Source organism: Pezoporus wallicus, unplaced genomic scaffold, assembly GCF_028554395.1.
Source record: "Pezoporus wallicus isolate ANWC-B61680 ecotype Strahan unplaced genomic scaffold, APGP_CSIRO_Pwel_v1 contig_8110, whole genome shotgun sequence".
NCBI lineage: Eukaryota > Metazoa > Chordata > Aves > Psittaciformes > Psittacidae > Pezoporus > Pezoporus wallicus.
The window spans coordinates 198,908-226,794 of record NW_026641787.1 but is presented as its reverse complement, the minus strand read 5'-3'; the positions used below and the strand labels follow the sequence as shown (position 1 = coordinate 226,794).

The window sequence follows — 27,887 nt, the reverse complement described above, 5'->3', positions numbered from 1 at the left end:
GGAGAGAGCTATTCACCCACACACAAGGAGCAGAAGCATCATGCAGGAACTGAAGGTATGTAGTCCATGCTCAGGCAGGCATTTTTATTATCCTGCAAGTCCCTGGTATAAGCCTTGCTTTCAAGATATCGCAGCTTTGGATATGAACTACCAGGTTGTCTTTCCTCTAAAATTACCACTGTCACTGTTAGCTGTATCTCGTAATAGCCGGGATGATAATAATGAAAGCGGATGGCCCCATTTCTCTTTTCAATTACAACTTCACAAACACATTTAATTTGTGTTCCCATTTACGTACTTCTTTTCCCACCTCCTCATCTGAGCCATATGAAGGGTTTGCTTCAAGATATGATCTACATGCAGAAATACTACACACATTTTAGGAAATAATAGATATTTCTGAGTCAAGTGCAATCTAAATAGGGTGGCGTGGGTGAAAGATCATGTTATGTGTATATATTCCCTCGACATACATACAACCACCCCCCATGCACTTGTATTTCTTAACACAGTCTTTGAAAATGACCTTCCATTAAATGCAGAGTTAATGATACATGAGAGACTGTTAATCACCATTGGCCACTGATTAGTTTCTGCTGTTATAGTAAGCCCAGACATAGGAAATAAATCAGGAAGGAAAAAGAAGGAGCCAGCAGCAAACAACGTGGCATCGAATGAAAGAAAAATAAGCAGAGAGAGTATTCTGAAAATCTCTCGGTGTCCGCTCAGTACTTATTTATTCTTGTGCTTCCATAGTCACTGCTGCTTTGTGTGTGTGTATGTATGCGGGCATTGGCAGGTACCAATGGTTTATATCTTGTTTTTTCAAGTGTATATTAAAGGGATAAACAGCCCACACTGCTGACACAGGACACTGCTCACCAGGAGTCCCCACAGCACCAGTAACAGGCAATGCCTGGGTAGCACTTCCATCACTGTCCACCATGCGTTGCAGAGGTCCCTGCTCGCCCTACCTCTAGCCATGCACCATGGGCCCGGAGCAAGGGGCAAACTGCAAAGCTGACTACAACCCATGCTGGTCATTGCAGCATGCCCATGGCTGCCCCCCAGGGGACTGGTGTCCTTGGGGTGGGGAAATAGGGGCATCAGGGCTGGTGAGGAGCCACAGCAGACCACATAGTCAGCCATGCAGTGACCTTGGGCTGCTGGAGTCACCGCGTATGTATGTGTGTTTGTGCTTGTACTATGGGGACCACCAGAACCCTCCTTGCAATGTGTAAATTGCTAGTCTGTCTTCAGTTCAGGACTTGAGATGTGGCACTTCAGCATCAATGATTCCCTTAGGAACCCAAACAATTCACAGGCTCATATCGAAACATCTTGAAGTACTTTCCCTTTTGGGCATAGATGTGCAGGCACCAACACAAGGGAGACTGGGGAAACGGCAGCTCCCTCTGTGGTAGAAACCACCAGCGTGCAGAGCCCTGGCTGAGGCAGGCAAGCACGGTGGGTGCTCCTGCTCTGCTCACAAATTTGGAAGCTTAGTTATCATTTACCTGAATGTTGCTCATACATAGCTTTGCACATGAAAAGGAGACAGTGGTTGGAGCCAGAAGGAACCAGGTGCCCTCACTCCCCACCCTGACATCTTGGAGCCTATTTTAAGTCTGATCCATCACTTGGGATTTTGCTTTCAGTCCAGGGCACCTCTGATGTGGCATGGCTAAACAGCCCAAAATCTCACAGCATAGCAAGGGTGCCCATGTGTCTGCCTGTTCTGTGGCAGGAATAAAATCCAGGTCTCTGGATTCTGCTAGAGTGATCCCTCTGGGTCTCACCCATACTCCTGCTCAGCGACCAATGCAGAGGCAAAGCCACTGCATCCATCCCAGCTAACCCTGATGCCCTGATCTGTTGGGATCCAGGCTAAACCCTGAGGTTGCGGGTGCTGGCTCCATCTCAGCCTGAATGATAAATAACCTTTCCTTTTGTGGTTGGATGGACACAGCATTTTACTGTTTATTTGTGTCCAACCAGGCAAAAATACCGCCCATGTAACAAAGAGGTGAAAAGGCCTGAGGGGAATTTGCACTAACGATGGAGAAAGCTAGTTAAGGGTCTGGAGGAGCTGCAGATATGTATACTGGCCTGAGAGGCAAATGATTCACCCTGAGGGATACCCAAAGGGCGCGGGTTCCTTCCCTCCAGCCTCGTGCTCGCTCACACTTCATTTTTTCTGCTCTGTAAATACTTCAGGAATCAATACAGCGACTAATGTGGCACTTTTGACATTTGAGGGAGGATTATGTCAGAAACTGGTGTATAAATCTGCTTCATCAAAAGTCCAGAGGCAGAAAGCAGATGTAACTTGCAGACCCCTTCCTGCCCAGGTCTCCCAGTGGCAGCCTGGTGTGGGAAGCTCTGGGGCTGTTGCAGCACCCAAAGGGCACAAGTGTGCAGGTAGGGAAGGAAAGAGGCAGCCTGGCTGGTTGTGTTGTTTGCTTTGCACTGGTGATGATGCAGTGTTATCATTTTCACGCTAAATGCTAATTTTCTGCTTTGCTGGCCTCAGAATCGCCTACATTCGTATCCTTCATTGCAGCAATTAAAGGGCTGGGTGCTTAGGCTGAGGCACTTGCAATAAGCATGATTTTAATCGATGTGCACAGGAGAGAAGCAGGAATGCGATTGCCTTGCTGTTGCTGTGGGAACATAGGAGAGTAAATCTGGGCCCATGAAGGGAAGGTGAATCCCTACCCCAGTATGCACGTGCATTGGCTCCGGTACTAGACCAGGATCGCAGGCTTGTCACATCTTCCACCTCTCTGTCTGGTCAGAGAATCCCTGTCCAGCTTCAGCAAAACATTGAAACAAATCAGCTGCTCCCCTGCCTCGTGTTCCTAATCCATGACACCATCCTCTGCGGTGCCATGCGCCATGCAGATGTCCCCAGCACTAGTGCAGGACAAGATGAGCATCTCTCTGATGAGGAGGCAGGGCACAGGGATAGGCCCACATTGCACACACAGGGTTTCCAGGCAGAAGGAGGCAATTACATAGGTCCCTGCTGTGAGACAGCAGCTGAGGTTGCTCTGCACAGGTGGGCAAGAGAGCCTATTTGTGAAAGTGCTAGGGAAGACATCAGCGTGTAAGTACTTAAGCATTTGCTGTGTTTGCCTAAATCATAAAGCTTGTGCTGCTGGATATGCTTGCAGATCCCCTCTGCCTCTCCAGCAGGCTTAAACATCCCTCCAAAGGGGAACAGGGCCCATGTCACTTCAATCCTTGCTTCTCTGCTTTCTCTCAGCGCAGCTCAGTGCCCATGTTTGCAAAGAGGGCACCATCCTGCCACTCCGGCAGTAGCTCTCCCTGCTGCTGCCACAGCAGTGTGGGAGACACAGCAGATGACAAACATGGGCAAACCCCCCTGAGAGATGGAGTGGGGAGTCCCCCCCTCCACTTTGTGCCCCACATCAAGGGATTTTTGTATGCAGGGACATCTGCAGGAAAAGAACACCAAGGGAGAAACAAAGCCCATGTCAAAATTGCAGGACCCAGTGGGAGAGAATGGGGGATGTGGGTGTGTAACTGTATTTCTGGACAGAGAGAAGCTTCCTAGGTCATCATTTCAGCTCCTCCTTGACTTTATCCCGGTTCCTTCCTACACACCTCTCCTCTTTTCATCCCTTCTCACCTCATGCAGTTGGCTCTATGGGGAGCACAGGCGAATAGGTCAGTCACAAGCCACTTTCATCTGACATGGGGACTGCTTGTGCAGGTCTCCTTACGCACCTTGAGCTATTTGGGTCCCTCAGCATGGGGACTCATGTTTAAAAACCCCTTTCAAGTTCAGGAGTCACCACTCTGTTAATGGTCCTTGCCTGAGACAAATGTCTCTGCTGAGCCAGTCCCACCCTCAGCTTTCAGCACCAGTTCTATATCCTCTCTCAAGGGGTCTGATGCATGCTGCCTTAAGGGACTTCCCCAGTCACTTCAGGGACCCATCCTTCTCCCACCCACAGGAAGGACCCCATGTCCACTCACAGCCCATCTCTCATCACAGACACTAGGAGGCAGGAATGCCCGAGCATTCCCCACAAATGTCCTGAGAAGGGAAATCCTTTGTCCACGCTGCCTCTGGGAGGTGGGAAGGGAAAAGGGTGTCTTAGCTGGATCATGCTGGCTGCATGTGGTCTGTGCCCACGAAGCAGGCTCAGGGCATGCCAGTGCCCAGGGTGATGGGCACAGGGTGAGGAGGCAGTGTCAAGTGTCAGGCAAGGCTGAATTCAGCTCATAGGGCTGTAGACCACAGTAAGCTGTGGAGGCAAACATGAGCTTGCTTTGGCAGAGGTACTTGAGGCATGCATTTGTGAAAGGATGAAAGGAAAAGGCTTCAGCATGAGCTTCCCAAGCGCACCTGAGACATGGGACCACACAGGTCTGTGCTAGGGTAGTCTCACTGTTTTCTGCAGCCAGACTGGCATGAAATGAAAGTAGGCTGGGACAATTTCACCCACCACAATTGTACCACTGATGGCCACAGAAACATGTCTCATATCCATCTTACTCTTTGACTCCGTTCCTCCATCCGAAGTCCCCGTCTGCCTCATTATTTCCCCGTTTTGTGGCCCATGCATTTTTTGTGGCAGTCAGAGGTGGTAATTGCAGAGAAATCAGAGGAGCAGCTGGTTTTGTTTCCTTCACCAGTTCAGAGAAGATCTTCAGTACAGGTTAGCTGCTATATCCCAATGCTTGTCCTGTCCTCGCCAGCGAATTTTACCTCAAAGGGCTTTGAACACTTTCCCTGTTTTTCTGGATGTTTTAGCAATGCACTGCTCTCTGTTCAGGCAGGAGGATGAGGTAGTCTTGGCAGGATCGTGTTCACGGATTACCCCATGCATACCTACAGAACACTTCTGCAACACACCTCGCCTCCCCAGAACACATGGTCTGGGAAGGTCAGAGTTGCCTTGTGTACACAGATCAGTGTCCAGTGGGATCATCTGTCAGGCCCTATATAACTGCTCTAAAAAGCACCTTTTCTGTCTGGGCCAGCACTTGGGAAGGGAGGACAGACACAGCAAGCACAAGTGAACCACTGGTCAATGTTCATTATTAAAAATAATAACAGTAATAATAAAAATGTTTAATCTATTTGCAACCTGTGGCCTCTGAAGCAAACTGCTATTTCTCTTACTGTCATGAACAGGTAGACTTCCAGGGCCCGGGTGTGTGGGCAGGTCAGGAGATGCTCGCTGGGTGGAGTGAAGGGGCCACGTTTGCTGCACATCCCATAGGTTCATGTCAGCCAGGGCTCCCTGCTGCAGAGGGGAGGATAAGTTAAGATGTTGGTCGAGGTGCACACAGGCTTGGACACAGAGACAGTGAATTCCCTCTCTTGCCTTCAGAAATCTGGATGAGGAGGGAGCTTTCTCCCCCACACTGGCTGAGCTTTGTGCTCAGCCTCTCCTCCTCCCACTGTGCACTAATGACAGCACAAGGAGGAGAGGAGCCGTAGATTGACAGCCATGAGGAATTTCTGTTGCTGTTTAGATCAGACTTCTCTGAATCTCTTTTTCTGTCTTTCCATTTGTTTTGCCATCTCTCTCTTTTTCCTTCCCTCACTTATTCTCCAGCCCCAAACCTTTCCCTCAAACCCTCTTTTTGTCCTAGTCCTCCTTGCCTTTTCTGTAAGTGAGGAATCAAATAAGCCTCTGCAGAGACAAACCCAGGTAGTAGCTTCTCCCTTTGTTCCCTGGCTAGGATAGCAATACAATTGAATAAGAGGCATCTCCTAAGGACACTGCATTTATTTTCATATCAAGACCAGCATGCACTAGGTCAGGGTTTTGTGAGCATCTTTATTGCTGTGTGCTTGCTTGCGATGCAGGAGCTCAATGTGAGTTCCCTGCCACCTGAAGTAACAATAAACACCCTCCAGTCACTGCCCCACACATAGGACCAGGGAAGATGGGGTCTGACCAGCACCAAGAGCTCCCCATCACTCAGATGAGGCACACCTGGAAACCTGGTAATAAAAAGTCACAGGGTACCAACCTCAGGCTATTTGCATGTAGTGGGTAATTAAGGAACCTGAAGTAGCAGGAGCAAGGAAAAAGGGTTTCACTGCATCGCAGGGCTTCTTTGGCTGGGGCTGTCCCTTCGTGCTGCTACCTTGTATCTCTGCCATCAGAGTAAATAAGCCTGCTCTTGTAAATGGTGACCTCAAGCTGTGTAGTGAATTCCGGTGCCAGCTAAACCTATGCTCAGTCACTTACAGCAGTACATTGCTTCATGGTATGCTACTGCTGTATCGCTTTCACCGCAAGCACCAAAGGAAAGGCTGCAAGATGCTTTCCTGTAGGTCTCAACTCCAGGTATGCTTCAGCATCTGGCCACTTCGGGGGATTTTTATTGCTCACTCCTCACATTGTAAAAGTAGCAAAATTTCCAGTTACTGTTTCATGCTGTATTTCTACTTGAGAGTTTACTTAATCCTCGAGTTTTCCTCTCCCTGCTAATCTCAGGATTAAGAAAAAGCTGTGCAAGTATGATTTCAGCCTTTAGAAATACTTTCTTTTTTTAAAAATAAATCCAAAAATTAGCCTGCAATGAGCAATGCTTTTTATTTAGAACTGAATTCATGAATTTTAACCGAAGATGGGCATATTGGGCATTAATATATGTATAATTATGCAAAACCACTGTTATGCCTCTAATGAAAATCAGATTCTACCACTGAGGCTGTGTTTAGCGATAGTGTATATCTTCATTTGTGCTGTATTTTTATTCTTTTCCTAGCTGTATGACCTAGGATTACAGTTGCTATGGCGATAAGACAGTTAGTGAAGGAAGGAGTGAAAGGTAAGTTTGTACGTCTGCCTGTGTGATGGGGGTGGTGATGGGGGGGGGGGGCTGACAGTCTCCTTCCTTGTTGCTGCATCTTCCTCCTGCTGTTGCTGAGACTGAAATGCACTATTGCACATGCTACAGTATTTTCCGAGAAGCTTGAGGATGGCTGCTGAAGCAGTAGTAGCAATGTGAGGGGTTTTCCAAGCATTATGTGTGTATGACCAGGACATGGGATTGCTGTGCTGGGACTGTCTTTTTAGTGGGGTAAGAGGGGACAAAGCCCCTGCGTGTGTGTTTGTGCCAGTGGCCTCAGAGGGGTTTAGAGGTGGGGATGCCTGAGCTAGTAGGGCTGAGAGTAGAACGTTCCAACTACTCTTATGTATTTGTTGACCTGTGTTTTTGATCCTGTGTGCCCTGGGCTTGGAGCTGGAGATGCTGTTACCAGCCCTCCTGCTGGGGTTTGCTTTGTGGTGCTTGCTGCAGGCGAGGCAGCATCCCCCAAAACCCTTCCAGCAGCCAATGTCAGCTCCACACCTGAGCAACTAGCTCAGGAGTGCAGGCGTTGTGCTGATAAGTAATGGATAATGGGCAAAGTTTGTCCTTGGTGCAGTTTTCTTTATTGACAAGGAACACAAAGTCCTGTTTCTCTGAAAACAGCTGCCCAACGCTCTTAGTTTGTGTCTCCTAGCCTGTGCTCTGCAGCCAAATCTCTCCCTTAATTTGCTGTGCATTGTGTGGGAAGTGCTTCCCTGGCTTCCTGCCGGCCTCTCCCATCCTGCTGCCCCTGTCCTTCTCTGCACCCCTCCATCAAAACTGCCCTCACCATTTGCTTTAAGCTCCTGGTGGAAATGCCTACCATGGAAACAACAGGCTGGCCAGCCTCTCTGATTGCAAGATTGATTTAGACATTTTTTCTGCATTTGCCTATTCCAAACAGCTTCCTTTTCTTTCCTCCCCCAAAAATAATGGCTGCTGCTACCACCAGCTTAAAGAGCTTTCACCTGATCCTCCCACCAGCAATGGTTTTGTAACTCTGTGGAGCTCTGGGCCCTGTTCTTCTCTTGTGTATATTGTGATTTAACATATTGAGGGCTGGTGAGCAAGTTTCAGGCTCTCACCAATTGGTCTCAGTAGCCTTGAACATCTCCTTGGACTTGTTAAACTTTTTACTAGGAATAGATTTTCCACCAGAGGTCTTGTTATTGTGATTATCAAAAGACAGAAGTGTTTTAAAAGACTCTCTCCTCTCCTGCCATGCTTTATGCTTTTCCTCAAGTGAAATCCTTGCCTGTTTGCAGCTTATCAACAGTGCAGCTGCTTTAATGCAAGCAGACAGCATTCTCCCACTCACTTGGATAGAGCTAAGGCAAATCAGCTGACTGAGAGGGACAATCCTGTGCTTGTACTGCTCTCTCCCTTTGAGGAGAACTCTTTCAAGACATTGAGCCTCTAAGAAGGGATTCTCTTCATGCCCAGCCACCCTCCCACCCACAGCTATCGGCATCCATTGGAGGCTACACAAAATACCTGTGCTCACAGAAGAATCCACAGCTGGGGAGAAGGTGGAAAAACCTATTGGGTGATGTCCAGTGAGGACTAGGGAGTAGGGGAAGTTGCTTGTCAGTCACAAGGTAAGGGTGGGAATTTGAAAGAGCTGTATTTCAGCCTGTTGGAGAGTTGTTGCCACCCTCTTGTGGGAGAGAAGACACCCTTGGGGCTAAGGCTTTTCTAGCTCAGAACTTGTGGAAGCTACCCAAGAGCAGCTGCCTCACCTGCTCCTCCAGTGGGAGCCTGTCTTCCTCCCAAAATCCAAATATCATGGTAGCTATTGAGGGCAGAACAAACCTGCGGCCTGATCCTCATTGTTCAACAAAGTAAGCTTGCCTGTGTCTTCTCCAGACCACAGGGTTCAGCAGAGCAGTCTGCCCAGCTTTCCCCTCGAGGACAGTTTCAAAGGTTTGGCAAATGCAGCCTTGAGATCAAGAACATGCTTCTGTGTTCATAACCTTAAAAAAAAACCAAGAAAATAAAGAGCTGTGTAAGTGAATGCGCAGCTCAGAACAGAAGGAGCAAAACAAACTCAAGTATTTTGCCTCCCCTTCCTGAAATGGGTGTCCTGGTTTCATCTGGGGTAGAGCTAATTTTCTTCCTAGTAGCTGGTGGTGTGGTGTGTTTTGGCTTTAGCCTGAGAATAATGCTGATAGCAACAACTAAGACATCTGTGTGTTAAGTAATGCTCACTCTGATCAAGGACTTTTCAGTCTCTCATGCTCTGCCAGCAAGAAGCTGGGAGGGAGCAGAGACAGGACACCTTACCCAAACTAGCCAAAGGGGTATTCCTCCCCACATATCTCATACCATACTGCATGCCATGTCATGCTCAGTATAGAAACTGAAGGGAGTTGGTAGAAACTGGGGGGAGTTGGCTGGGAAGGACCTATTGCTGCTTGGGGAATGGTTGGCCATCGGTTACCAGGTGGTGAACAGTTGTATTGTGCATCACTGCTGTTTATTGGGGTTCTTTGTTATCTTTCTTATTTCCCTTTAAATTATTATTATTTTTAGTGTTAGTATTATACCTTATTTTAATAATTAAACTGTCTCTTTCTTCTGTGAATCCATTCTGGCTGGGTCTTGCTTCAGCTGTGCCACATCTCAAGGTGCCCTTGCATTATAGATATGAAGCTCTGCAAGTGGAACTGAGCAATAATGAGGATGATAGTTCATCTAGCTTGGACATGTCACTGAGGTTTAGTCAGCTTATGTCCTGTGTCAAAATTGCTTCCATCTAGAAAAAATGACGGCTCATTTCTGTAGCAGACTCCCTTCTGAAGGGAATAGCCCAACATGCAGGCTGGACCCACTTTTTAGGATAAGTCTCTTGCCTCCCTGGGGCCTGAGTTAAAGATGTGGAGAGAAAGCTGGCAGCCAGTGGTGTTCCCCAGGGCTCGGTACTGGGACCAGCTCTGTTTGATATCTTTATCAATGGTCTGGATGAGAGGATTGAGTGCACCCTCAGCAAGTTTACAGATGACACCAAGTAAGGTGGGAGTGTAGATCTGTTGAAGGGTAGGAAGGCTCTATAGAGAGATCTGAACAGGCAGGCACTTTAGGTCAAGGCCAAAAGTATGAGGTTATACAAGGCAAAGTTCCCAGTCCTGCACTTGGTTTATGCAACACCACAGGTGTGGGGAGAGCACCTAGAAAGCTGCTTAGTGGAAAAGGACCTGGGGTGCTGACTGATGGAGCTGAACACAAGCCAGCTACCAGGTACCCAGGCAGCCAAGATGGCCAATGACGTCCTGGCCTGTACCAGCAATAGTGTGGCAGCAGGGCCAGGGCAGTGATCATCCCCCTGTGCTGGGCACTGGTGAGGCTGAACCTCGAATCCTGTGTTCAGTTCTGGGCCCTTCACTACAAGAGAGACATTGAGGTGCTGGAGCAGGTCCAGAGAAGGGCAACGGAGCTCATGAAGGGTTTTTAGGACAAGTGTGATATAGAACAGCTGAGGGAACCATGGGGCTTTAGTCTGGAGAAGAGAAGGCTAAGGGGGACCTTATAGCTCTCTACAACTGCCTGAAAGGAGGATGGAGTGAGGTGGGGTTGGTCTGTTCTCCCAAGTAACGAGTGAACAGGACAAGAGGAAACGGCCTCAAGTTGCATGAAGTGGGGTTTAGATTGGGTATTAGGAAAAATTTCTTCACTGAAAGGGTTGTCAAGTATTGGAACAGGCTGCCCAGGAAAGTGGTTGATTTGCCATTCCTGGAGGTATTTAAAAGACGTGCAGATGTGGTGCTTAGGGACATGGTTTAGTGTTGGACTTGTCAGTGCTAGGTTAATGGTTGGACTTGATGACCTTAAAGTTCTTTTCCAACCTAATCAATTTTATGATCTCATCCATAAGCTGAAGCTTACCAAGATACGGTTCCTCTTGCAGCCAGTGACTAGGGTGGAGGTGAATGCAAAGCAAAGGCAGATTTATTGCATGGCCCCTCGGGAGTCTGGTTAATGAAGCAGGTTGACTAGTAGTAGTGACGTGTCAGATGGTAGCAATCTTTACAGTGGAGGCATTAAGCCTCTTGGGTTTAATTACTGTGTAGGCTCAAGCCCAGGTCAACAGTACACGGAGCCGTGAACGCCAGGCTGAGATTTGGGAGTGGCCTGGTCTAACATCTTTGGATCTGCCAGTGCCATGTCAGAAAAATCAATATAGTATTGAGCAGTGTTTACATGCAAACTCGGAGTGCCTCTGCCAGTTAGGTATAAACAGCGGGCTGGAGGCCACCTGGGTGGCTGTCAGACGGTCCTTTTCTCTGGAAGAAAACCTGCTGCAAAAAAAAAAATAACAGATAATTTCATGATTTCTCCTCTCCCTTCTGTATATACTTATCATAAGTGGTTAAAAGGGAGCAGCTGCAGATGATGAATCCTGGCTTGTAGTTGTCCTTCATCAGGAGGATGGCCTAGTCAGCACTCAAATATACTTCCCCTCTGGTCCCCTGCTGCTTCTGTGCACTGCATCTTCATGCTGCTCAGCGATCATAAAGAGCATATAGACAGGGATGCAGCAAACGTATGCTGTCCTTGTGACCGTAATCTCAAATGAGCTAGCTGGGTACTTAAGGGCAGAAGCTATTACCAGCGTAGGAACAGTTGGATAGATGCAAGGTGGCCATGAGGAGGGGTTGCCATCAGAGGCCTGGTCTCTCGGAGGGAGGAGTGGGCAGTGGGATCATAGGAGGTCACAGCCTGAATTTTACATCTTCAGACAGTGATGCAGCAGCACGGCTCCATCACAGCCCTTGTGTTCCTTCCACAAGAGTGCCATCAAATACAGGCATGTCATCTTGAGGGTCAACAGGTAGCTGGGAGCTCTGTGGATGGAGCTGTCGGGGTCCTGTGTGCTCGGCAGGGAAATCCTCCTCATTGCAGGACAGAAGGAAATGGTGGTGTGTAGGAGGGATGCAGCTGGCTGATGAATTGCCCACCTGCTTTGGGATCCAATGTAATTGCAGTGTTAATGGGCAGGTTCTCAGCTGCAGCACAGCAAATAGATGGCAACTTGGGGGTGTTCTGGCATTTTTGTTTTGTTTTTCTCAAAAGCTGTGATATGTTGTGATGTCCCTTTACATCAGATGCCTGTGCTCCCAGATTGCCCCAGGTCACCAAGGGAGGAGAGGCAGTGTCCAGTTCCCATGCCATGGATGGCAGTCTGCTTCTCTTCTGCAGTTAGTCTTTTGGCAGCTGAAATCAAATCATAAATTGCCTGGAAGTTTTTATACTTAGGGCATAGCTTGCCTGCCTAGATCTTTGCCTTTGTCTGAGAAGTCGTGACTTCTCTGAGCTTGGTGCTGAGAGTGCTGGATGAGGCTGCTCTGATCACTGCAAGGGAATGTTTGACCCTGCAGCTCGTAGGTTCCCCATGCTCCCTCCTTTAAACCTGTGGCAAATGCATGTGCACCTATTTTTCCAAAGCTCAATTTTTGCCACTAAGGTTTTCTTCTCATGTACAATAGCGTAAAGAAGGGTGTGTTTTTTGTTTGGTTCTCTTTGGCTGGGGATAAAATATTTGGGGGGAGGTCTGATGCCTGGGATTTCATCGGCAGGGGCCGGGTTCCGGCTGTGACTGAGTGCTAGTGACCTCTAATGGACAGCTCTGAAAAGCCTCACTGAGGCATGGAGGCCTCTTAGACATGAGGTTTTATAGTTACGGTAATTTTTATACACAGACACTGTGAATGTGGCATTAGAGATGTCCATCCCTGGATCCCATGGATCCCATTAGATGGCTCCAATTAGAGATCCACCCTGGCAGTGTTCAAGGGCGAGCTGCGCAGAGCCTTGAGTGACATGGTTTAGTGTGAGGCATCCCTCCCCATGGCAGGGGGGTTGGAACTTCATGATCTTGAGGTCCTTTCCAACCCGAACCATTCTATGATTCTGTGCCTTGTGAATCTTTAAAGCAGTTCTGTTTCTTATGACTTGTGTACTTGCTTTTGCATTTCTATTCGGCCTTAGCCAGGAGAAAAGCAGCAGCTGAAACACCCCAACCTGTTGATATTCACAGTGTGTCCATTTTCTTTGGCATCTGAAGAGTGGGGAAGATGAAAGGGATGCAGGAAGGACAGATGGAAAATAAGCACTGTAGTCAGCTGCTTGGTTCCCTTTAAAAAACACTTTATCAACCAGGGCAAGCACTGCAGCTCCATTGTGTTTCACTAATCTGTTTGTGATTTGAAGCACACGGACCATTTTAAGTGCTGGTTTATTTTTAAAAACTGGAGTAAAGTTATGTCCATGTGGAAGATGAGGAACCTTTCTTTTCCCCTAAATCAAGGGGGAGACATCATGACTGTGTGACAACCTACACAGTAACGTACCCTGCAACTTGTTTTGCTAGTAAAAGCCTTTGACATCCTGAGATACGTGCTAAAAGCAAATAATTTGTGCCTACAACTTGATGCATGTTGGATGGAAGCATTTGATATATCTTTTCCTATATCCTCTTAAGGCTCCTTTTTTGTTTTCTCTAGGACTCTTGCTCTTGGTGTGAACTCTAGAGGTGGGTCATAGGTGTGTTTTTTCAAAGGCTGGAAGGAAACAGCACTTCAGCTTTTCCCTGTCCTCTTTGGGATACCTAAAATACAGCACCTTATTCAAAGGGCAACTGTTTAAATTAAAAGATGGCAAGCTTGGACCTAAGCCTCACATCATTGCTAAGTGAAAGCACACTGTAAAACAAATTCCCTGCTCCAGAACAGCACCAAAAGCAGGATGTCTGCAGGATCTATTTGGGCTGGACATGAGAGAAGTGACTGAGAAAATCTAGAGGTTTCAGAATGCATAATAATATTTACTGATAGTATTTTAAACCCTATGATTCAGTTCCTCAGCCAGTTTCTAGGTTTTGGTGCATGGCAGGACTAACACAGAAGATCGATGCTTCTCCATCACTTACCCTCTCCATAGCATCTGGTAGTGGCCACAGGGAGGCCAAACTGAGTAAAGGGATTTTCCTGGAACAGCAGCCCCGTGTTTTTCCAGGGACATGCACATCTCCTTTCCTTGCTTCCTCCTTCCTTGAGGCTGCCAGCAATGTTTACAGGAAGATTAAGTGAACCAGAAGGCTGGCTGATCTTATTGAAGGTTGGCTTGACTTAATGCTTCCCATTCCAGATGAATGAGTAAATGGGGGCTGTCTTGTTGTAACCAGAACCTCGCACTGACTCATTTTTACACCCTGTACATCAGGTTGGGGGTTTTGCAGGTGATGGTGCTCTCCATATTGGCTCTCAGCAACTCCCATCTAGCAGCATCAGGGGCTTTTCCGATACAAGCTTGACTCCAGCAACTCAAAAAGGCAACAAAATAGTCTGTGCTTTGGGATAGCAATGATTCAGGAGACAAGGCTGAAATAACTAAAGACAAACAGCTCTGTTAGGTGGCTCCTGAAAGGTGACTATTATCATTTCACACTTGAGGATGTCACAAGGTGAGGGAGCAGGGAGAAAAGGGAGATTGAGGGTGGCAGAAGCAGATATAATCCAGAATAATGACATGGGGCTGAGCACGGGAAATGGAGCCTGCGGATCAGCAAGGGATTACTGCTTTATTAGCCTCTGGATTAGTGTCCTAGGGCCAGAGACTGCAGAATAGACTGTATTGAATTATTGCTTATCAGCTGGTGCTGACTGACTGACTGATTTGGGTTTGTCCCACTAAGCTCCCCAGTTTGGGAAGGTATTTTCTGTGTTCAGGCTGGTATACCACAGTAAATAGCTTGGAAAAAGGTGGATTTTAGGACAAAACAGACACATGGAGATGAGAAATTATAGGAGGACTTGGAAATAATAACACAGTGGTTGTTCAGTACTGTCCTTTTTCTTCCTTAAATTGTAAGGACTCTCTTATCTGTAGATCAAGTCTCTTAAGACATAGCTGGAGATTTCCAGTCTTTGCTTGCAATAGCTTTGATTCCAGCACCTTCCCATGTCCCTATTTAGCCTGCAAAGGTGAATTCAGATTAGTCAAATCTATTTTGGCTACAGGTCTAAAATGTCTGGGGATATAATTTTAACCACAGAAAACTGTCTCTTTATTGATACATGTGTGTGTGAATAAGGAAGAGAAACAGACGGTGTGAAGAAAATAATCAAGTATGCCTGCAGCCTTCTTGAAATTGTGCTGTAAAGTTGGAGAAGGCAAGGACAGAGACAAAGGTGGCAGAAAGTGATATTGCTTCAGCAGGGGATGTAGCTTGCTCTGAGCCAGTAACAGTTCTCTGTAATAAAGGTAATAGACCCGGTGCAGGGGTGTTACCCTTGGTCTGTGGCATAGGTTTAGGCTCTGCGGTATCAAAGATGGTGTTACACTAATGTTTCTAGCCTTTATTTGCAAAGGAAAGTTTCCAGTCATGAACCAATTACAACTTCATGCACTTCGAGGCTTGAAACAGCAAACAACGGGAATTAAGGCTTTTGAGCAAAGATGACTCCCGCAGGTATCCATCACCAAAATTTCTGAATAAAATGCTGCTCATTTGAACATGTGAAATTTGCTATGATGCAAGCAGTGAGAGCTGGGCATATGCAGATAATGAGGAAAATGAAGAGCCACCTAACAGCAAGGCTTCTGTCTGTAACATGCATTTTGTGATGTAGAATTGAAGAGAGTTTCTGTTTGAATAATAGTAATTAGAACTGTAGTTCCTGGATGAACCTCTGCAAATTTCCAAGTGTCAGCTAGCGTGGTCCACAACCAGAAATATAATCCCTCCAAGCTCCATGCAGTCACACTGGCATCTGAGGGACTTCACTTCCATAATGCTGTTGACCACAGACTTTGGAGTAAGCGAGTGCATCCTGGGACTTGACTGACCTCTCTCAGAAACCATGCTCAGGGCTCCTGGCCCAGCAGAAGTGCTAGAAGCAGTTTTGTGTTGAGCCTATGATCATAGTGGATCTTGAGAAGTATTCACTGAGCTTCACTGATTGACACTCATCTTGGAGTCGCTCTGAGGAAGTGCAGGTGATCGATGAACTTAGGTTGATGACTTACCGGCTAACACCAGGGCCTAATATGGTAAAGGCATTTGGCTGCCAGAGGTACTATATTTTCATTTAGAGGTAAACTAAAGACTTAGTTGTTAGTGATGCCATAACATCTTCCACATGAGTTTGAATGCAATCCTCAATGTTCCACTACATTTCAACTAGAGAAATTCTGCTGACTTGGCATTTGTTCTATAATAAGCTAGACCAGTTACTCCTCATTTTCCCTCTCTGACTGTGCTACATAGTTTTATTATGTGGTGGTTTACAATTTAGTTGTGATGTGATGCCAGCTATGTCTCAGAGTTAGATTAATGATCCCTGTATAATATGCATGTATGTCTGTAAAGCACTTTGGATGAAAGATGCTAAAAAATGCAGGTTATTATTTTGCCCTTCCCTGCGTTTTGCTTTGTTGCATGCTATTTAGCAGCTTTGCTGCTGTTCTGTCTCAACGGCTTGTAGAATAAAGTGTCCTGAACAGTTTGGGGAGCACTGGCATATTTTATTAATTGCCTTTTACAGGTTGTTTTTCTTTCTCTTTTGAAACTTGGTATTTCACAGACACAATGAAAAATGAATATTTTAAGCTAAAGTTCTAGCAACCAAGGTTGGGGGGGAGGGGGGAAAGCTCAGCAAAGTATTTGGCCAGTTTTAAGCCAAGCTTTCGATCTGATGTGATACCAGAGGCTCCTGTCAGTAGGGATTTAGGGTACAGGAATAATAATAACTGTAAAGGAGGAGAGATGGGTGCACAGTGTTCCAGGCAGGATAAAATAAACCAGCAACCCATCTGGGTCTCTGACGACTTCTCAGAGAAGGGGTTTGTACTCAGAGATCTGTTCTGACAGCAGTGTTTTGAAAATGTTTAGGACTCATGCCATCGCACTTCTTTTAAAGTCTGATTACCTTATGTGACATATCCTCGGCTGCTGTAAATTGATACCACTTCATCAGCTTCAGCGACATCTTGTCAGCGTACATTGGCAGAGGATTAGACCTCTGCATCAAGCGTGTTGCCTTGAGCTGGGTTGGGATCTCATCAGAAGTCATTACAAGCCTGTTGAGAGAGTGCTGAAGGGAAGACACAGGTTATGATATAGGTCATGGTGAAGACTGACCCAGTAAATTGAACTCATTTATTTTTGATTTATTACTAATTCCAGTTTTTCTGTATGATTTTGGCTCCAGGACACATTGTCTTATGAGGCAGAAAAACTTCTATCTATGAAAATCTCTGTTCTATCCTTTGTAAGAACAGCATGATATTGATTCTGATGTTCTGACCAGAACCAATGGGAGAAACTGCATTCTCAATACCATTACTCCCCTTGCAGCTATCTTTGATACTCATCTTTGCCGCTTGTCACAAGGCTACTGTGCGATACCTTTGTGCTGCAGTGTTTTATCATAACTCGGACATAAGACTTTCTCTGTGAAAGATGGTTTGAAGCGTCCTTTGGCATCCATTAATGTGAAATGTGCTGTAGAAATGTAAATCATATCACTGGCTGTCAGGAGCACCTGGCCTTCAAAGAGTGTCCTTTTGCATTACCGAGGGAGGGGGCAAGGAGGCCAGCAGGGCAGGGCAAAGCAAAGAAGCTGAGTCTTTAATTTCACTTAGTCAGCTCTTGTCTGCAGGCTAGCTTCCAGGACCTGCCGTGGGACTGGAGCTCCTGAATGTAAGGGTCACAGTGCTGCTCAGCTGGTGGATATGGAGGAGAACATACCATTGCCCTTGCTCCTGTGACACTGCATAGGCAGTGCTCTGTCACCTGGTGAGCAGATTATTCTCACTGTGGGCAGTGCTTCTCACAAATACAGACACATTTCGCTCTCTGGACCCAGGCACTGTCTTTTCTTGTGGTTTGGGGGCCTGAGCTGGAAAGCCTTCCCCACACTGGTAGCACCAGGGAGTGCCATGCTGGGACTCTTAGCCTGGGTTGCTAGGAGTGGGTTCAGACACGCACCCAACCATCGTGGCGGAGTTCTTCCATTATTTCAGCCCTGAGTGAGCTCAGTTCACTGCACCCCATAGTACCAGTGTGTCTTCCAATGTGAAAGCAATATTTTCAGTGACTATTGATTTTCTGTGTAAGGCCATTGGCTTACTTGCCCATGTATAAACCTCTGGTTTGCCTAAGGTACCACTGTTCAAGCCAATGATGGGCAAATACATCTCCTGTGATGATCCAAGGGCAGCTCACTGTCAGATGGTTGGTGCTACAAAACAGCCATGGAAAGCTTCAGTTTCAAAGTATTGTGACTTGGGTTTAGATGCAGTCCAATCAGTTGGCAGCTTGCAAAGGTCAGGCATGGGCATCTCTTAACTCATGCCAGAATACTCTGAGGTTTTTTGTAATTTCTATTTTATTCTTTTAAACCTAAAATCCAAATGTATCATCTTCATCCAGTCTGAACCCCAACCCATCAAACTCACCCAAGAAGTGTTATTTCTAAAATGTGAGCTTTTTTGTTTTGAAAAGCTGTGTCTTTCACTGAGTGATAACCTTCTTCAGATCCCTTGAACTCTTTTGTATTTGTGGCTAGCTGTAGGCCAGGTGAGTAGACTTGCTTCTCAGAACTTTAAGGCTCCCAGTGCAGACATCAGTTTTGTCAATATGCATTACTATTGTCTACAGTGGGTCTGGTCATAACTAAGAAGGCTCTGTGAACAAAGAATATTTGCTATGTGGTCCCAGAAAATAAATTGTAGTTTTCTAGGGTAGACAAAGGCTTCAGGCTGTCCTTAGGCTTAAGGAAATAGATTTGAGTCTTGCTAAATGAAGCATTTCTAAGTGACACTGGGAAAGCAAGTGTGGACTATTTTGCCTCTATATCATGTTTGTCTTGAGCCTACCAATGCATGTATATCAAACAGATAATGTGCAGGTCTTTAGGCAAGAATTCTGAATCACTCAGCCTTGCAAACGGCTCCCTAATGGACTTTGCTTGAAGCCATACAACCTTGAAAGTTTGCTCCTTAGACAGGAATTAAACAGTATGTTTTAAAGGTTAAACTCTAAAGGTTAAACTTGCGTAGTTGGGGACAAGTGCAGACTGTGTTATGACTGAGGGTTGCTCACCCTGTTAGAAGTAAAGCTTATGAGAAGAGCCTCTTCCCTTAGCAAAAAGGTTTACTACCAGTATTAGTGAAGTTTGTTTTGCAAGGAGATGACACAGCTGAGAGAGAGGATTTGAAGATATTATTCACTTTCAAATACATGAAGCATGTTGTATTAAGATTTTGCTGCTGTCCATCTGCAACTTTTGCTCTTTGACAAAGCTACACAGATTATTTAGCAATGACTGTCACACTCTTGCTAACACTTTGTGTGCTACTAATATGCCAAGTGCTTTGAAATAACTTGAATGTTGTCAGAGACCAGCTTTTATAAGAGCGGCAATATCCGAATTTTGGTATAGCGAGAGATGTATAGTGTAACCCCTCCTTGTCAGAAGAACGTATTATGACTCTGAAGTAAATATTTTTACAAAAGTGGGATATTTTCTTATACTTTCCCTCAGCAAGTAAGCCCCTGTGACTATACAACTTGTGTACATGCGCATACAGCACGAAGAATTGGCAATGTCTATGTGGTAATGATTTTAACCAGCTTTGCATCCAATTTTGAAGCCTTCTAAATCTCCTCAGTAACAAAGTCCATTCTCTTGATTGTTTGTGTGATGTGTGGCCAATAAACCGTATTTCTGGCAATTTAAAGATGTTTTGTTGGAATGAAACTCTAATAGCAACTGTGTTATTTGTTTTCTGCAAATGCTTCTTTATCTCTTTAGAAACTGTTTTGCCAGAATCCTTGATGATAAGCTGACATAAAGTGTGACTTCAGATCAAATTAGGAAACGTTTTTTAAGCATTTGGCAAGGCCTCTTAGAACTTTTGCAATATTCTCTGTTTGAAGACTGTACAGGTAGAATTTTCCAGAACATCCAGCACTTACCTAACTTTTCTGATCCATGCCTGACTGGATTTCTACAGAACAAAGTCTGGACCACAGTAAAGCCCATTTCAAGATCCCATCCAAAAAGTGCACCATAGTCTGGTGGTGCTGGGCTGTGGAAGAGAGACTGAGGTTCCCCAACTGCATAAGCCCTGCCACTTGAGTTAAGAGAGCTGGCACTTGTTTGGACTGCACTCTTGCACATAGCTAATGTTACACACCAGTAGCTAAGCTACTTGGGTCCAAACTGATTACATGCTCTCTTAGCATTGCCTGTGAATTTAGTGAGCTCTGTCTGAGCCCTTCTCCCCTGACAGGGGACTGATGGGCTCTGCCCAAGAAGCCAGTGGATTTTGTAAACTCTCTTAGCCAAGCTGTTTGCTTTTATAGTCAAGAAACAGCCTTCTGACCCAGCCTGCACTCTTGGCGATTGCAGCATGCCAAAACAGTCCTGGCAAGATGAGGTGCTTGTTTAAGAAGCTTTTGCTATTTCTTTAACTTTTGGAGCATGTTTTGTACTTTGTAGGATTGACCTTTTACCTTGCAGAGGTTAGAACTGCTCACTTGGGCAACAGCTGGGGTTTCTTTTGCTGATTCCTGCAAAATCAAGGAGCCCGCTTTTTTCTCTGTTAGCCTGCTTGCCTTGGATATTCTGATCTGAAATCAGCAAGGGGTTTTTTGTGTACTTCACAATCTGAGGTATGAGTAATTCCAGAAAGACAAACTCAACTTGCCCTTTCTGCTGATTAAAACTGGTAACAGTCTTCAGTTTTGAAGTAAAGGCATATGACAGAAGAGTACTAAGCATGACATGGGGCCCCACCAAGGATGCTAGACTGCTGAAAACTGACTCAGGGTTTGATGGAACAACCTTGGACCTGTGACATTGCTAACACAGGTCTGAGTCAAAGCCATCTGAAATCCATGAGGGCTTGTCTGTCATACTCCATGAGCCATAGATCCGGGCCCCCTATGGCAAGACCTGTGGGGCAAGACTATGGCAGATTTTCTTTCTTAACCTGCTCTCTGCATCTTTATAATGTCACCAGCTGACCTGGGAACCTGACACTCTTATACAGTAGAATAAATCTCAGTCAAGCACATAGGTAGGCAAATGCAATTTAGCTTTTTAAATGAACTCACTTCAAGCTACAGAAAGGCAGGAATTACCCTTCTAAAAAGGTCAGCTGCCCTTTGTAGAGCTAGACCCAGGGTAGTGACCCTAAAAAAAAAAAAAAAAAAGGGGCTTTCTCTATCCTTTGCAGAAAGGCTGTAGCAGGAATATTTTTGGTGGCACTGGGAACAGCACCTGGCCTGTTCCAATTGTAAATGATATCCTTTCTGCACATACGATTCAGTCTTAATCAATACCAGTGATTTCTTCTAAGAAAAATGGAAGTCTAAATGCAGACCCTGCTAGATCTCTAATGTCCTGCACAGAATTTTCCAGCAAAATGGACTCAGGAAAATGTTCCTTGTGATTTAACAGTCTCAGAAATAACTTCAACTCATGTTGCAGTTCAGGGGCCAGCACATGGACCTGCAATAGCATGAAAATATTGTCTTTTCCTAAGTGTTATTGAGAGGTGCATCTTGTTGATGTTGCTAGTCCAGAAAAGCCATGTTATTTTTAAAAAGGAAGCCACACTGTAGGAAATCAATCTCCTTTTCCACTTATGCATCAGCTTCTAGCCAGAAATATATTGCTAAACTGGAGAGAGAGGGTTAGGTGAGTGCAGAGAAAGGGAAAGTATGAAGGTTTGCAGATTGTATTCTATATCTCTTGTGTCTCAGATGTTGCCCTTCACAGCACTGCATCACATCCCCTGCTGCTGTGCTCGGAGCTGAATCAGAAGCTGTGTAAAAGCTGACTGGAGTACTCTTTCCTTTAATAAGAGCTGAAGCGTGTCTAGCCTGCTTTTCTCTTGCTTTCCCTACCTTCTCTTCCAGAATAAGACAAAACATGAAATTCAGTGGGTTGTCCTCCCCAAATAATGCCCTGCAACCTCTGTGGATCTGACTGTTTTGCCCACCCGCATCCTAGTACTGCAGTTTAGATGCAGAAACGGTCTCCCCTTCCCCCAAGAAATAGGAGACTATAGAAGAAGCTTTCGGTATGAGAGCCACAGGCAGTGACTGCAAATGTCTCCACGTCAAGAACCAAGAGGATATCCCCACTGGCAGTGTCTGCACTGGCCAATTCTTAATGCTTCTTGCTGGTGCATCGCTGCTGGTGGAAGTGGTTGGTGCACTGGTGTCAGTAAGTCACTGGTGTCTCTAGCATCACCACCTCTCAGTTATGTTACAATCGATTTGCACGCTGTAACGTAACCGAGATTTCTCTACCCAGTATGAGAAAGCCAAGCTGCAGCCTGTACAGAGGTATCCTAGGCAGATTAAACCACAGAGGAAATATCTGTGAGAACATGGAGGCACAGCCACTTCTGCAGGTGTCCACACTGATGTCTGTGCCACACACACTGATGTCTGTGCAGCCTGACTGCCTGCAGCGGTTATCTCTGTTGAAGTTAGCCTGTGTGAGCTGCAGTCGCATCTGCTGCAGGTCAGGCATACCTGGAGGAATAGGAAGGTGAACAGCCATGTGCCACATCTGCAGATATTGGCTGGATCGAAGGCAGAGAAGCTTTGTTCTCCTCTGCTGCTGCTGTCACCCTCTCTAGGGTGGCGCAGTCACCACAGGTTGGCTGGTCACTGATCTCCCGTTGCAGCAGTGAGTGTGGTGCATAGCGTAACACGGTCCTTTGAGCCTGGGCACTGGGAAACAGGGCTCTGAAGGGAAGGCAGAGCTAGTGCTGAAAAACTGTCAGAGCAGTACCCAAAATATGGAAGAGGAAAAAGAAATTGCTTTTTAGTTGTTTCCCAGGAGATGATGCGGTTCTAGTGTGGGTTGCCCTCCAAAAGAAGGTGATGTCAGAGAGATCTAGATATGGTTCATTCTTTGCCAAGGGATCCCCCACCCTGTGGTTCTTGGACCTATTCTTTCAGCTCTGCTCATCTCCTGTATTTATTCTCTGTGATATACTTCCCACATGGGAGCATTTTGTCAGGCTAAATTCAATGAGGTATCTGGACAGTGTTGATGGAGGCCATTAAAAGGGTACAGTTAGAATCCATCAAAATCTGTGGAGCACAGGGGAGTTCAAGGGAATGCCCGAATGCACTGGAAAATCACCCTGCTGTACTTCTCTTTCGTTAGTCTGAATTGCATTCAGAGCGGTATGTTGTTGTGGTGCTACTGTGTGTGTATATATATTTATATGTGTATATATGAATTATTTCAACAGTGTGGAAAAAGGCATAATGTAGCTGGATATATCTAGTATCTATATGGATTTCTGTATCTTTATGAAGTAAGAACATTTGATTTATTTTTCTTTTTTCTTTCTTTCCCAGAATATAACTTGTGGTAATCTTCCTCTTGTCATCTAATTGCAAATAAATTTTTCGGTTTGCTTGGTAATTGAAATTGGCATTTTTGCATCTGCTGCTCCTAGGCAGTGCACTGCAGGAATCAATATCGTATGTGACAGTAGCAATTGATTTGTAAGCAGTGGCACCCACACTGAGGATCTTGGGCCTTGGGGATCAAATACCTCAAGAGAGCAGAAAAGTAATTTTAAATGAGGAGGGATTATGTGGAGAGATGATACCCAGGCTAGGTCTTGAAGCCTAGTACAACTAACAAATCAATTCCTTGCTTTGTCATAGATTGTGTGTGTGATCATATACAAGTACTGAAAACTATCAAGTGTGACTTAATTATACTGTAAATTTTACACCGTCCAAAGCAGCACCTTGACTGGCCCGTGCCTACAACTTGCATTGGTACTACAGCTGAGGGTTATAACCAAGGCACATCCTCATTGCAAACATGTAAAACATAGGCAGTGGTGGTTTGGAGATGAACATGAGCTCAGTGCTGAGCTGCTCCTTTCTTGGGGGACAGGACAGCCCAGCCTCTAAAGAAAGACTGAAAGGATTGGGAAGAAATTTCCTCAGTTGTCCCCTTTTACTGAAACCATATGTGAAGGTCTGTCAGCAAGGTGGTTCTTGACTATTATTAATGAATGAATGGCAGTGGCAAGGTTATTAGATTTGCAGATACTTCGGTTCCTTCCTCCTTTGTCCAGGTGGCAGAAGCTTTCTCTGACAATGTACAACACATGGCTATTCCTTAAATTTCCAGTTCTAGTCTCAGTGAGATTGCAGCAGATCACGGAGTTTGGTGGTACGCCCTGGGCTTCAGACAGAGCATGAAACACTACCTCAGATGTCTAGATAAAAATCAGGCAATGCTTCTACTGTTCTCAGCACTTGCAACCCAAGATATTCCTGGCATGCTATTCTCTTGCATACATTGGTACTATGAAGCATGGCCTCTTCAGTTGAAGAGGCAGGGATTAATGAGCCACATGGAAACACTAATTTGCCTGAGTTAGAGGAGATTAGTTATGCTTAGACCATTAACATAATTAATCTTGAGTCTAGAAATCTTCATTTTGTATTGAAGACTCGCTGTTTTTTTTCCGAAGTTGTAGTGCAACACTAATAAAGGAGAATTTAAAAAATACATATTTTATTTGAAAATGTGATGTCTGTTCTTTGAAAGCATATGGAAGCTACAGATATGTAGAAGAAACATATCTCATTGCTGTAATCATTTTTCCCACTATAGTGCCTTGAGGGATCCCAAAGTGGTCAATTCCTCTGAGAGCTTCAAAGCGATGGCTGCAAATGAGGTTTACTATGCTAAGGAGCAGAAGGGAAGGGAACCCTTCAAAGAAGTTGCAGAGCTGGAATCCTTGCTTGCATCTGTGCCTTTCTGTCCCATCACACAGTCTGGGGAAATATTTCTGTCTTTTAGCTTTTCCTCTTTTTCCCCATTTCTAAGTCTTTTCGTATTTCCTCACATCAAAAAGGAACTGAAATTAGGCCATAGGAATCATTTGCAGGCATCAGAAGAAGGTTTCTATGGATTTCAAAAGTATTCATAGTGAGAAAACTACTGCCTTTAAGGGGACAAGTAGTTAAGAAATACAAGGCTCTTGTTCAACTGGGGAAAGCCATTTTCCTTGCATTTTGTGGAACCATAACTGGCTTGGACAAGAAACCAGAAAAGAAGGGCAATGAGTTCATGAGACTCCTAAGAATGGGTATGAAGTGTTTCTGTTTCTGCAGCTTTGCACCTCCAACCACAAAACTGTTTTCTGAACTAACTACAGTTAGTTCAGCTTGCAACCAGATTGACTTTAAAAATCCTGTTTCAAGACTTCTACAGTTAGAAATCTATCTGAAAGAATATAAAACATTGAAGGACTGGTGCTAGAATGAGTGTGCAGACTGAAGCTGTTATGGCAAAGTCGTTTGTGAAAACGATACTGAGATATAGCTTGTGTTGTTTGCTTTGGTTTGAGGGAATTCAGAAACTCTTCTAGAAACATGTGTTAACATGGAGCTGCTAAGTGAACTTGTTCTAGCCATTTTCTAAAATGGAGCATTAAGCTTTATAACCTTAGACATGGGGTTTTATTTCCAGCTCTTTGAGAGTGATGGGAGGAGCAGCTTTCCTTCTGACATTGACTTTAATTCATAAAAATTACAGGCATCTGCCAAAATATCCTAAATTGTGGAGGAGGTGGAAATTGGGTCATGGAGAAAGATTAACACTGAACGAAAATATTTGCCAGTAGTTGAAGATGAGAAAGGGAAAACTGTGTGTGCTGAAGAACAGGCTGTCTGAGTGGTTTTTTTGCACAACCATGACTAGCTCATTACTTCAACAGCGAATGAAGAGAGAGGTCTACCATCAGGGTAATTTTCTTTGTGCTTGGTTGCTCTTCATCTTTCATACATCACCAAATCCCTGTGTCCTGCCCTTTTGACGGGGTTACTTGGATTTATTTTGCTCAGAGGGAGGCAAGACTGAGTTCTTGTCACACAAACTTTCCACAGGGCTTATATCTTATAAATGCAAAAAGCTCTAGACAACTTGCTAGCAGCAGCCACAGCAGAAACCTTCTAGCTGCAGCTCTGGGTGGAAGGATGGAGTTCTGCACTTCACAGGTTACTTCCGACTGATGTTCATAACCTCCAGGGTGGAGTATGCAATCTGAGAGAGGTGGAGCTGCTCCACTGACTGGTGACAGCTGTGGGATTGAGGGACTGCCACTGGAGAGCAATGAAACATCCACCTCTTAAGAAGGGAAGCCTGGGGCTATCAGAATAGGGAAACAGGGATGAGAGTTAAATGGGAGATGCTGTCAGCAAAAGTGCCTACAGATTTAGTGAGAATTTGGTTTCTGTTTTCGAGAGCAGCCATTCACCTACAGAAAAAAGCATCCTCAAAGTCTAAGTGCAATGTCGTCTTACGTGTCACAGAGTGCCACACTGTCCTTGGCACGGTCCCAAGCTTGATGATGGCCTGACCTATGTACCAGAAAGCACTTAACAGCCCACAGCATACTAAATAGCGGCATATCTCAGTGCAGACTTACAGGCAGGGCAGCTGCTGATTTCAAGATTCACGTTTTGTTTTTTTTTCTCTCCCTACCTGTGGGTTTTACCTTCTACTCCATCCCTGTGAACACTGCCTTGCAACTCAAAAAGAAGATTACACTGAGGAGTAACTACACAAGTGGGAATGCCACCTTTATATCCTTCCTCTGCGTCCTAGCGCCAGCTGGGGATGTGTTCAGCCTCTGAGCTAATTAATTATGCTGGTTTGAAATAACCCCGCAGCCATTTATTTCTGTTCGGTATAGTCCTTCTTTGGGATGCAGGAGTGCATCTGGAACTGGCATAATTCCCCATCTGTGAAGAAACGCAATGATGTCTCTTTTAGAAAAGTTTTACAGCTCTTTTTCACTAGGAGACATGACAAAGAGTCCTTGTGGGCAATGATCTGCCATTTACTTGTTACATGGTAACATGTTGCTGGGAGATACCGGCGCATAACTAGGCACTGTCCGACTCACATGAGAATTCAGATAAAATGCAATCACTTTGTTATATTAAGTATTTTTAAATTACATTATGCTTATGAAAATAACATTACTATTTTCACAAAATAGAAACCAATTTGTTAATTTAAAAGCTATTTTGGAGATATGCATATTTGAACTGTTGCATGTCAGCTTCTCGCAGCAAGCTATGTTGGCTTTCTGACTGTATCATTCCAAGTGTCGGTAACTATGTGTGATGCATAATTTATTGTAGGTGGTCTGTTTGAGATCAAAACTTCTCTGCTCTGCCATGGCCGTGGCTTCTCTTTCATTCTGGAAATTCCTAGTATTTTCTTGTTGGTAGTAATGTCTTATCAATTGGAATGCAGTGCATCTTCCAGCATCTTCACTGTGGTTGTTCACCCTAGGGTGCCCTGAAACGATTTCCTACATGCTACAGAATAGCTACTTGTAGGACACAAAAATTTATCTATATAGAGTGGCATCTCCCCCAGGAGCATGAATGCCCTGAGTGCCACTGCCATTCCCCAGCAGTGAACAAGTGTATGGCATGGCAAGGTGAAAGCAAGAGTCACTTCTTCAGGCAGGCTAGCAAAACAAATGCCTTTTTGTTTTCATGTGGATCAAGGACATCTCTCTGACTATGGACCTGCCCAGAAAATGTTTTAAACAATAGCTTTTAGCTTAGCAATTGTTCAATGTCTAGGAAGAACTGTAAAGTTTCAATTCCCTCAAGACCAAGGGTCTGACAGAGGAGACTGGGTCAAGCAAAAGCTCGTTGTTTTCCTAATGAAGCTGCTCATGTTGTATGAGGAACTGAAGAGTTTTGGTTTTGTGGTTAGTAAGCTGGAGACTCTGCAGAGCACTAAAACCAATTAAGTAACTATGCACAATGTGTTGCCTGATTTTGAGATGCTCTATTAAAGATGATTGTTACTAGTTTTTTTTATTAGATTTTAGCTTTTTAGAAGACCTACTGTTGAATAATGATGATTTAAATTATAATAATTACTTAAACCCTGGACATCCTGAATTCTGTTGAAGCAGCTTAGCATATTCAATATTGTACTCACGGTGAC

The 27,887-nt window shown here is 45.1% G+C and overlaps 1 protein-coding gene across 2 annotated transcripts in view; it reads left to right on the top strand.

Moving 5' to 3' along the window:
- Positions 1 to 6,249: 6,249 nt before the first annotated feature.
- Positions 6,250 to 27,887, top strand: part of GRAP2 (GRB2 related adaptor protein 2) — a 110,673-nt gene continuing 89,035 nt past the window's right edge. The window contains exons 1-2 of one of the 2 annotated variants that reach the window (XM_057425363.1): positions 6,250 to 6,338; positions 6,763 to 6,825. The gene's annotated coding sequence lies outside the window, so the exon portion shown is untranslated. Of the gene's footprint in view, positions 6,339 to 6,686; positions 6,826 to 27,887 lie in introns of those variants that run through there. The other variant, XM_057425364.1, reaches the window with a different exon arrangement.